This window comes from Palaemon carinicauda, chromosome 18 (genome assembly GCF_036898095.1).
Source record: "Palaemon carinicauda isolate YSFRI2023 chromosome 18, ASM3689809v2, whole genome shotgun sequence".
Classification (NCBI taxonomy): domain Eukaryota; kingdom Metazoa; phylum Arthropoda; class Malacostraca; order Decapoda; family Palaemonidae; genus Palaemon; species Palaemon carinicauda.
The window spans coordinates 21,725,861-21,736,134 of record NC_090742.1 but is presented as its reverse complement, the minus strand read 5'-3'; positions in this window follow the sequence as shown (position 1 = coordinate 21,736,134).

Here is a 10,274-nt window from a genome sequence, read left to right as displayed (position 1 = left end):
ATGTGTTTATTTTTTAAATGAGCTGCTTTTTCTATTGGGACCTAAGAGCTTGTAGCATTTCTGTTACATAATGGCTTGTAATTCAGTAATAATAATAATAATAATAACAATAATAATAATAATAATAATAATAATAATAATAATAATAATAATAATAATCCTTTTACTTTTCTTTTTATACAAATAACGAGTTTGTTTACAAAACTCAGAGAGATACCATAGGAATATAAATATGAAAAATAAAGGTTAAAAAGAACAACGCCTAAACCAAAGGTGAGAGAGAGAGAGAGAGAGAGAGAGAGAGAGAGAGAGAGAGAGAGAGAGAGAGAGAGAGAGAGAGAGAGAGAGAGAGAGAGAGAATTTTAAACACTCTTACAAGAAAAATAAAATAGAAAAACAAGTTAGGAAAGAATGAGACAAACACAATAATTTACAGAAAAAAATACGATCTCCGAATATTGGGGGAAAAGTAAAATTTGCCACTTGATGTCCGGCAATTTTTAATCCGCAAATAAATGCCTGAAGAAAAGGGCACGACTTTATCAAAAGAATCTAACCGTATTCGCCATGAAGATAATTACATTTAATTTGAATTTACGAGGAAATTAATAATTACAGCTTCTTCCAATGTAATTTCATTTACGAAATGTAGGTAAAAACCTTTGGCAAAATAAAGGTAAAATTATGAAGAGTGTGAACAAGGAGAAAAACTTTAAAATGAACAGGTCGTATTATATATATATATATATATATATATATATATATATATATATATATATATATATATATATATATATATATATATATATATATATATATATATATATATATATATATATAAAGTTAATTTTGTTCGTAAAAAGTTATTTTATAAAAATCAAAAGAAAGACACGATACAATCATTGTAAGCATTAATCATAGGTAAATTTCAATTAAAACAAGCTTAATAAAAGTATTACTGATACTTAAACTTCCATTAAAACAAACTTAATAAAAACATTACTGATATGTAAAGTTATTATCAAAACAAGCTTGGTAAAAACATTTTTGATACGTAAACTTCTATTAAAAAAACTTAAACAAATATTACTGATATGTAAACTTCGATTAAAATAAACTTAATAAAAACATTACTGATATGTGAACTTCAATTAAAACAAACTTAATGAAAATATTACTGATATTATCATTATTACTAACTAAGCTACAACAGATCTTTCATATATAAACTATAAAAAGAGACTTATGTCTGCTTGTTCAACATGAAAACATTTTCTGCAGGTCTGAACTTTTGAAGTTGTACCGATTCAACTACCCGATTAAAATGACCAATCCAGAACTTGGTCACAGTTGGAATAAAACTTCTAGAATACTGTGTAGTATTGAGCCTCATGATGGAGAAGGCCTGACTCTTAGAATTAACTGCATACCTAGTTTTACAAACTCGGCAGTACTGTCTGGGAAAATCTGAATGTAAAGGATGGTCAGAATTATGAAAAATCTTATGCAACATACATAACGAACTAATTGCAGGTAGTAGGTTGGCCAGGGCACCAGCCACCCGTTGAGATACTACCGCCAGAGAGTTATGGGGTCTTTTGACTGGCCAGACAGTACTACATTGGATCCTCCTCTCTGGTTACGGTTCATTTTCCCATTGCCTACATACACACTGAATAGTCTGGCATATTCTTTACATATTCTCCTCTATCCTCATACACCTGACAACACAGATTACCAAACAATTCTTCATCACCCAAGGGGTTATTGCACTGTAATTGTTCAGTGCCACTTTCCTCTTGGTAAGGGTAGAAGAGACTCTTTAGCTATGGTAAGCAGCTCTTCTAGGAGAAGGACACTCCAAAATCAAACCACTGTTCTCTAGTCTTGGGTAGTGCCATAGCCTCTGTACCATGGCCTTTCACTGTCTTGGGTTAGAGTTCTCTTGCTTGAGGGTACACTCGAGCACACTCTCCTATCTTATTTCTCTTCCTTTTGTTTTGTTAAAGTTTTTATAGTTTATATAGGAGATATTTATTGTTGTTACTCTTCTTAGAATATTTTATTTTCCTTTTTTCCTTTCCTCACTGAGCTATTTTCCCTGTTGGAGCCCCAGGCCTTATAGCATACTGCTTTTCCAACTAGGGTTGTAGCTTAGTAAGTAATAATAATAATAATAATAATTGAACGAAGGTGCCCGATATTAATATCTAGATCAGGGATTAGAAATTTAATAACCAGTAAGTTCCTGTCCAACAAATTAAGATGAGAATAAGCAGCAAAAGACAGGAGAAAAATACTCGAAACAAGGTAGAAAGAAATAATTAACAAACTACTTCAGAATAGATTGATCACCGAAAATCTTAAAAGACTTTTTCAATAGGCCATTTTTTGTGCAATTGGAGAAGACGCGTGTTTATCAGACGTAAATTTGTTATCGAGAATCACACCTAAATTTTTAAAGATTCATAGAGTTAAAAAAAACATTACCACTGCCGAGATCCGGATGTTGAGGAACAACTGTCCTCGACCTACTTACAATCATACTTTGAGTTTTGTTAGAATTCACCATAATTTACACCATGCACTAATTTTAGCAAGATCTCTATTAAGGGATTCAGCAACCCCAGATCTACATTCAGGAGATGGAACTGATGCAAAGAGAGTAGCGTCATCTGCATATGATACGATCTTGTGTATACAATATGAAAAGTGATGGGCAAAGAACACTACCCTGAGGAACACCAGATATCACATTCCTATACTCACTATGGTGCCCATCAACAACAACTCTTTGCAATCCATTAGTTAGAAATTCAATGATGATGCTAAGACCCAACCACTCCGAACTGTAAGTTTCAAAACAAGAGCCTCATGATTAACAGGGTCAAAGGCATCACTAAAATCAAGGCCAATCACACAAAGTTCCTGACCACAATCAAGGGATTTCTGTACAGCATTGGAGATTGTAAGAAGGGCATCACAAGCTCCAAGGCCTTTACGAAAGCCAAATTGTAAACTAGGGAACAGATGATTACCTTCAGCAAACCTATTTAGACGTTTGGCCAAAAGACACTAAAAAACTTTAGATATTATGTGAGTTATGGAAATTGGGCTGTAATCAGTTGGACTTGAGGTACTGCAAACACATTTACATGGAGTAACATTACCAATTCTCAAACAAGTACTGAAAGCTCCTCTTCTCGCCAACAAAATAACAGATAATTTTGGAGCTAAAAAATCTACAATCTGTATTAAAATACAAAGGAAAAATATCATTTGGGTCTACACCTTTGTAAGCATGAAGGTCCACCAAGAGTTTTAATTTCATGATATGGAAAAGCTAAACAAGTTAGTTTCGCCTCCGGAAAACAGGAATGAGGAAGATCAAGTTTCTCATTAATCTGCTTACTGTCAAACACATCAGCCAAAAGGGTTGCCTTTTCCTTTGGACAGTGAGTGAAAGAGCCATCTGCTTTAAATAAGGGAGGGACTGTCGCATCTACACCAGAGAGTGCAGATTCAGGCCCCGAGCACACTAGCCACTCTGTGGCACCATAAGTGGCCGTGCAAAGTGGCGGGCCAGAGCACACTAGCCACTTTTTAGAGCCACAAGTTGCGACCACATGTGGTTATGTTTTGAATACCCGGCCACATGTGGTCGCCACACTGATATCACTACATCTCAGTTTCAGCATGGACTCTGATTAGCAGCCACATGTGGCCGCCAGAGGTTGCTAGTGTGCTCTCAGCCAGCCACAAAACGCCGCCACAAAATGCGCTGTTTGTGGCGGGGACAAGCGACAGCTTGCCACAGTCGCGAGCCACAGACACAAGTGTGATCGGAAAAGCTTGAAACCAATGGGAACCTATGGGAGAAAATATCCCCGCCACAAAATGCAGCCACTTGTGGCTCTACAAAGTCGCCAGTGTGCTTAGGCCCTTAAAGGTAGTCAACCACTTACGTTCCTGGGTTGTACCAAAACGGGTTACTTTTATGGTTAAATTGTATTCCTTTTCAGTTGAAGCATAAACTCTCAGGGTAAAAGCTCTAGGCTGAGTATAGTTACTCCAAGCCAAATCTGATCTGTTACCCTTCCTAAGATGATAGGTTTCCTGCTTTCCAATTAAGAGCGTTTACAATCATCATTGAACTAGAATTTGTCTTTCACATGGTATTTTAACACACCGGAAGGGATACACCTATCAATGATGTTGACTAGATTTTCATTCATAGGAACAACAGGATCAACACTATTATACAATCCCGACCTGTTCAATCCCAAAAGATCACTCAAACATGCTATCCACTCTGCTTGAGATTTCATATAAATCTTACAAGAGTATGATACATCAGGGACAGGCTGCTCAGTCTTCATACTAATGAAATCAAGACATGATCAGATGTCCCAACTGGAGAACCAACCTTACTTGTTATAACACCAGGGGAGTCGGTGTATACAAGGTTCAAGCAGTTACAAGACCTGTGTGTAGCTTCACTTATGATTTGCCCACAGCAATATTCAGAGGCAAAGTCTAAAGCTATGCCAGAAAACCTCAAATCATTCAATCAATCACTCAATCTTAAGCTCTGGTGATCAGTAGGAGAAACAGAATGTAACCACTTCCTATGGAGAGCATTGAAATCACCAACGAAAACAATAGAGGCCCTTATATAATCTTCCTGTATCTTAGTCATAATGGTAACCAGGCAGTCGAGGATAAAATTATATGTAAACTTCAATTAAAACAAGCTGAATACCTACTGATATGTAAACTTGAATTAAAACAAGCTTAATATATACTAATGTTATGTAAACTTCAATTAAATCCAACTCAATATAAAACATCGCTGATACGTAGACTTTCATTAAAACAAGTTTAATACCTACTGATATGTAAACTTCAATTAAAACAAGCCTAATACTTACCGATATGTAAACTTCAATTACAACAAACTTGATATATACATTACTGATGAATAAAATTCAAATATAACAAGCTTAATAAAAGAAACATTACTGATATGTAAACTACAATTAAAACCAACTTAATATACACATCACTGATAAGTAAAATTAAAAAAAAAAAGGAAAAACTTAATAAAAGAAACATTACTGATATGTAAACTTCACTTAAAACAAGCTTAACAAAAACAAGCGAGAGGGAAAACCGTCAATAAACGAGTTATCCAAATTCTCTCACACCCATTCAGATCTGCCCGATCGCTATAGGCCGATGCACAAAAATATGCCTCATCTTAGCTAATTGGTCCACAGATACGCCCACGGTCTAGGGCCACGGGTCCCCATGGCCACGGTGGCAGGATATCCGTCTAAAGATCACGTAATATAGTTGTACAACTTTCTCCTTCCCGGGAGTCCATAACGCCCTCGAGGTGCAATATGTTTTATCTTCAGCGATGGAGCTGATCATGGCAAGAAGGATTTGCCTTTCACTCGTCATTAGTAATTCTCTAATAAAGAGAGAGAGAGAGAGAGAGAGAGAGAGAGAGAGAGAGAGAGAGAGAGAGAGAGAGAGAGAGAGAGAGAGTACATCACTACAGTATTTGAAAACTCATTGTTACAAATCCAAGAGTTCCAAAAGCGAAACAGCCCAGTGCATACAAGAACTAGAAGAGTGACGAATAATCTATAATATAATAATTGAGAGAGAGAGAGAGAGAGAGAGAGAGAGAGAGAGAGAGAGAGAGAGAGAGAGAGAGAGAGAGACCCTTTACTAACAGTATGTGGGAGAGGTAAATGACAGTGACAAAGGCCGTAGCAAGACGATGTCATGAACAGCTCCCAAGCGTCCTTGTCACCCAAGCTAAGACCAAGGAGGGTTAGGCAATGCCTGCTGATGAATTTAGCGGTTCCACCCCTTAGTCCTACTTACGATTCCATAAATCTTTATTGAATAAAGTGGCTATGGTAATGCTATCTAAAATATTTGTTTTACAATATACCAAGTTATGTAGAAAAAAAGCTTAAGCGGTCAATCTCCTTTTTTTTATACCAAAATTCGAAGTCCATCGCCTATTCCAACCGTTAAACAATAGATGCTTATACGTATCATCTTTTGTATGGATGTAATAGTTATCATCTTTTACAAGTTCATCTCCTCCTACGCCTATTGACGCAAAGGGCCTCGATTAGATTTCGCCAGTCGTCTCTATCTTCAGTTTTTAATTCAATATTTCTCCATTCATCATCATCTACTTCACGCTTCATAGTCTTCAGCCATATAGTCCTTGGTCTTCCAACTCTTCTAGTGCCTTGTGGAGCCCCAGCTGAACGTTTGGTGAACTAATCTCTCTTGGGGAGTGCGAAGACCAACCATGTCCAAACCATCTCCACGTTATAAGTTTATTTTATTGCTTAGACGTGAGGCAATTTAATCTGTGGGTACAGCCAGGTAAATGATCCGTTAACTACGGAAGCTACCTTCATCATATCATCACAAGCCTTGACGCTTCAACAAGAACACTGCAGAGATTGTACCTGAAGTTCCTAATACATTCATGTAAAAACTTCAGCACCCCTCATTTCCTACAAGAAATGCGCCCTTAAGTACGTGTTTATCTAATTCAATGGGGACGTGAAAGGATGGTAAATGAGTTAAAGTAATAACTAAAATATTTAGGAAATAAGTACAGAAAGTATTTAAAGGTATAATTATCTTTATGAATAGTACAGTATGAACTGGTCGGGGAATGTCTATTATTTAAGATTTTGGTATAAAAACATAATTATAGAAATTAACAAATAATTCCAATTTTATTAAACTATGCAGTAAAGAAAAACTAAAAGAAATATTTCCATATTGAGTATCGTAATAAAATATTGAAATTAATGTTTTTTTTTTTTTTTATTAACTGCAGACACTTCACGTTATATTTGCTTTGTTCCTACCACTGGCATTAGGATGAAAATAATACTGAATAGACCTATAAGGTTATTAGTAGTCATAAAAACATCACATCTTTTTTTAAAAAGTAAGTTAAGTAGTAAGCTTTTGTCAAAGATGATGCTATTCTGTTGAGGAACAGAACAAGAAGCCATTAGCAAATCAACTCAAATGTTGTCGTCACTCTCTCTCTCTCTCTCTCTCTCTCTCTCTCTCTCTCTCTCTCTCTCTCTCTCTCTCTCTCTCTCTCTCTCCACCTCACCTTGACATTTCTTTCTCAGACCCCAAACCTGCCCAATGCAACTCTTATAAAAGTGACTAGTATTTTAGTCTAACAATAGAATTAGGTAACTATCTCTCTCTCTCTCTCTCTCTCTCTCTCTCTCTCTCTCATATCTTTTACTTAGCAATGCAATCTCTACATCGCCAGTATGTGGTTCTTTTCACACTCCATTTAAGGAAGATCAGGAATTTATGTATGGATGCCTAAGGGAAAAAAGTTGCACCGGAATAGGGGGGGGGGGGGTGGAATAACCGCCACCAGAGAAATGTCTGGCAAGAAAGTACTATCAACTGGTGATAGTATCGTAGTATTTATTGCCAGCTCTCTAAGAGTCGAGGTTGACTCGCTGGGCTGGTTAATCTCTTCCCTTTTAGTAATAAATAGCAACTTATAGAATAGCAGTGGTTATTGTTACAGGTAACGATATATAGAATAGTCTACGACTTTACAGGATATGTTTCGAACATTTTTAATATAGGTACTACTTTATTACGTTTGTTTAGTTATATTCGGCAAGTTACGTGATTAGTCTATTTCAGTGAGTGTGCTGAAAATTGGCCAATAGCCAACTATAGTAACGGTATATAGTCCATCATTCTACAGGGCATGTTTCGAACATTAATGTTCACAGAGGTACTATTTATTAAGTATGTAATTATATCTGTTATGTTACGTGATTAGACCATTTCAGTGGGTGTACTGAAGAGAGGCAGATAGCCAACTACAGTAAAGAATGGATCGATTTAATTGCATAAATAGTAGACCCAGCGCCTACTCTTTCTGTGGCTTATCGTAAAATTGAAGTTTCATTTTTCAATTTCCAGTCCACACAATGCTTCAATAATAATCATCGTTAAATTAAGAAATCAATCTGCTAAAAGCCTCTGTTATATCAATACTCATCGTTAAATTAAGAAATCAATCTTCTAATAGCCCCTGATATACTAATAATCATCGTTAAATTAAGAAATCAATCCGCTAAAAGCCTCTGTTATATCAATACTCATCGTTAAATTAAGAAATCTATCTTCTAAAGGCCTCTGTTATACTAATAATCATCGTTAATTTAAGAAACCAATCTTCTAAAAGCCTCTGTTATACTAAAAAATTATCATTAAATTAAGAAATCAATCTTCTAAAAGCCGCTGTTATACTAATAATCATCTTTCCCTTAAGAAATCAATCTTCTAAAAGCCTCTGTTATACTAAAAAATTATCATTAAATTAAGAAATCGATCTTCTAAAAGTCTCTGTTTCTAAAAGCCTCTGTTATACTAATAATCATCGTTAAATTAAGAAATCAATCTTCTAAAAGCCTCTGTTTCTAAAAGCCTCTGTTATATTAATAATCATCGTTAAATTAAGAAATCAATCTTCTAAAAGCCTCTGTTTCTAAAAGCCTCTGTTATATTAATAATCATAGTTAAATTAAGAAATCAATCTTCTAAAAGCCTCTGTTTCTAAAAGCCTCTGTTATATTAATAATCATAGTTAAATTAAGAAATCAATCTTCTAAAAGCCTGTTTCTAAAAGCCTCTGTTATACTAATAATCATAGTTAATTTAAGAAATCAATCTTCTAAAAGCCTCTGTTTCTAAAAGCCTCTGTTATATTAATAATCAGTTATATTAAGAAATCAATCTTCTAAAAGCCTCTGTTATACTATTAATCATCGTTCCCTTAAAAACCAATCTCCTTGAGACATCAGTCTTCTAAAAGCTTCTATTATACTAACTTATTTAGTTTCTCCTACTATGTGCATCTTCCGGTAGTTTGGGACCAAAAAAAAAAAAAAAAAAAAAAAAAAAAAAAATTTAACGGCACAAAAAAATTTGTCCTCGATTTTCTTATTCAAATTGGCTTCCGGTACCAGCGACCCGGAATTATATTCCTATAAGTCAAAATTCATCGAGCTCGTAAGTTTTAATTGCTTATGTATCCGTGCTAAAGACAATCATTGTTAAAAGGGGATAAAGAGTTTTCTTTTAAATGATGTAATGCTGATGCTAACTGTATTATTATTATTATTATTATTATTATTATTATTATTATTATTATTATTGTTGTTGTTATTATCATCATTATAATTATTATTATTACCATCATCATCATCATCATCATCATCATCATTATTATTATTATCATTATTATTATTATTATTCTTATTATTATTATTTTATTGAAAGTGATTGCTGCCTCAGTGGCGTTAATTTTGTAATTAACTTTTTCTATTGTCCTTATTATCTTTTTCTCTTCCTAGAAACAATCCGCCAGTAACTGGGAAAAGGAACATATTATCATTAGGAAGGTGATGAAGACCATATCATTCACAATTCATCTTAAATATATCACAACACATTACAAAAGTAGATAATACGTGCGAAGTATGAAACACTATCACAGCTAGTGGTACTTCACGTAATTTATATTTTTTTTTGTACATAAGTGACCATTACTTTGTGCACACTAACATCATGATGGTGTTTCATACTTTGTACGTATTATCTGTACTTTTATAGTGTGTTGTGATATATTAAAGACGAATTGTGAATGATATGGTCTTCATCAACTTCCTAATGATATGTCTTTTCCCAGTCACTTGCGGATTGTTGCAATGAAGAGAAAAAGATAATAAGGACAATAGAAAAAGTTAATTACAAAATTAACGCCACTGAGGCAGCAATCACTTCCAATAAAACCTGCTGAAAAGAGGGTCTACCCCCGAAATATTATTATAATTATTATCATTATTATTATAATTAGCTAAGCTGCAAACCTGGTTGGAAAAGCAGGATACTACAAGCCCAAGGGCTGCCACAAGGAAAAAATAGCTGAGTGAGGAAAGGATATAAGGAAATGAATAAACTATATGAGAGGTAATGAACAATTTAAATAAAATATTCTAAGAACAGTAACAACATTAAAACGGATTTTCGTATATAAACTATAAAAAAGAGACTTATGTCAGCCTGTTCAATATAAAAAAAAAACATTTGCTACAAGTTTGAACTTTAGAAGTTGTATTGATTTAACTACCCGATTAAGAAGATCATTTCACAACTTGGTCGCAGACGGAGGAAGC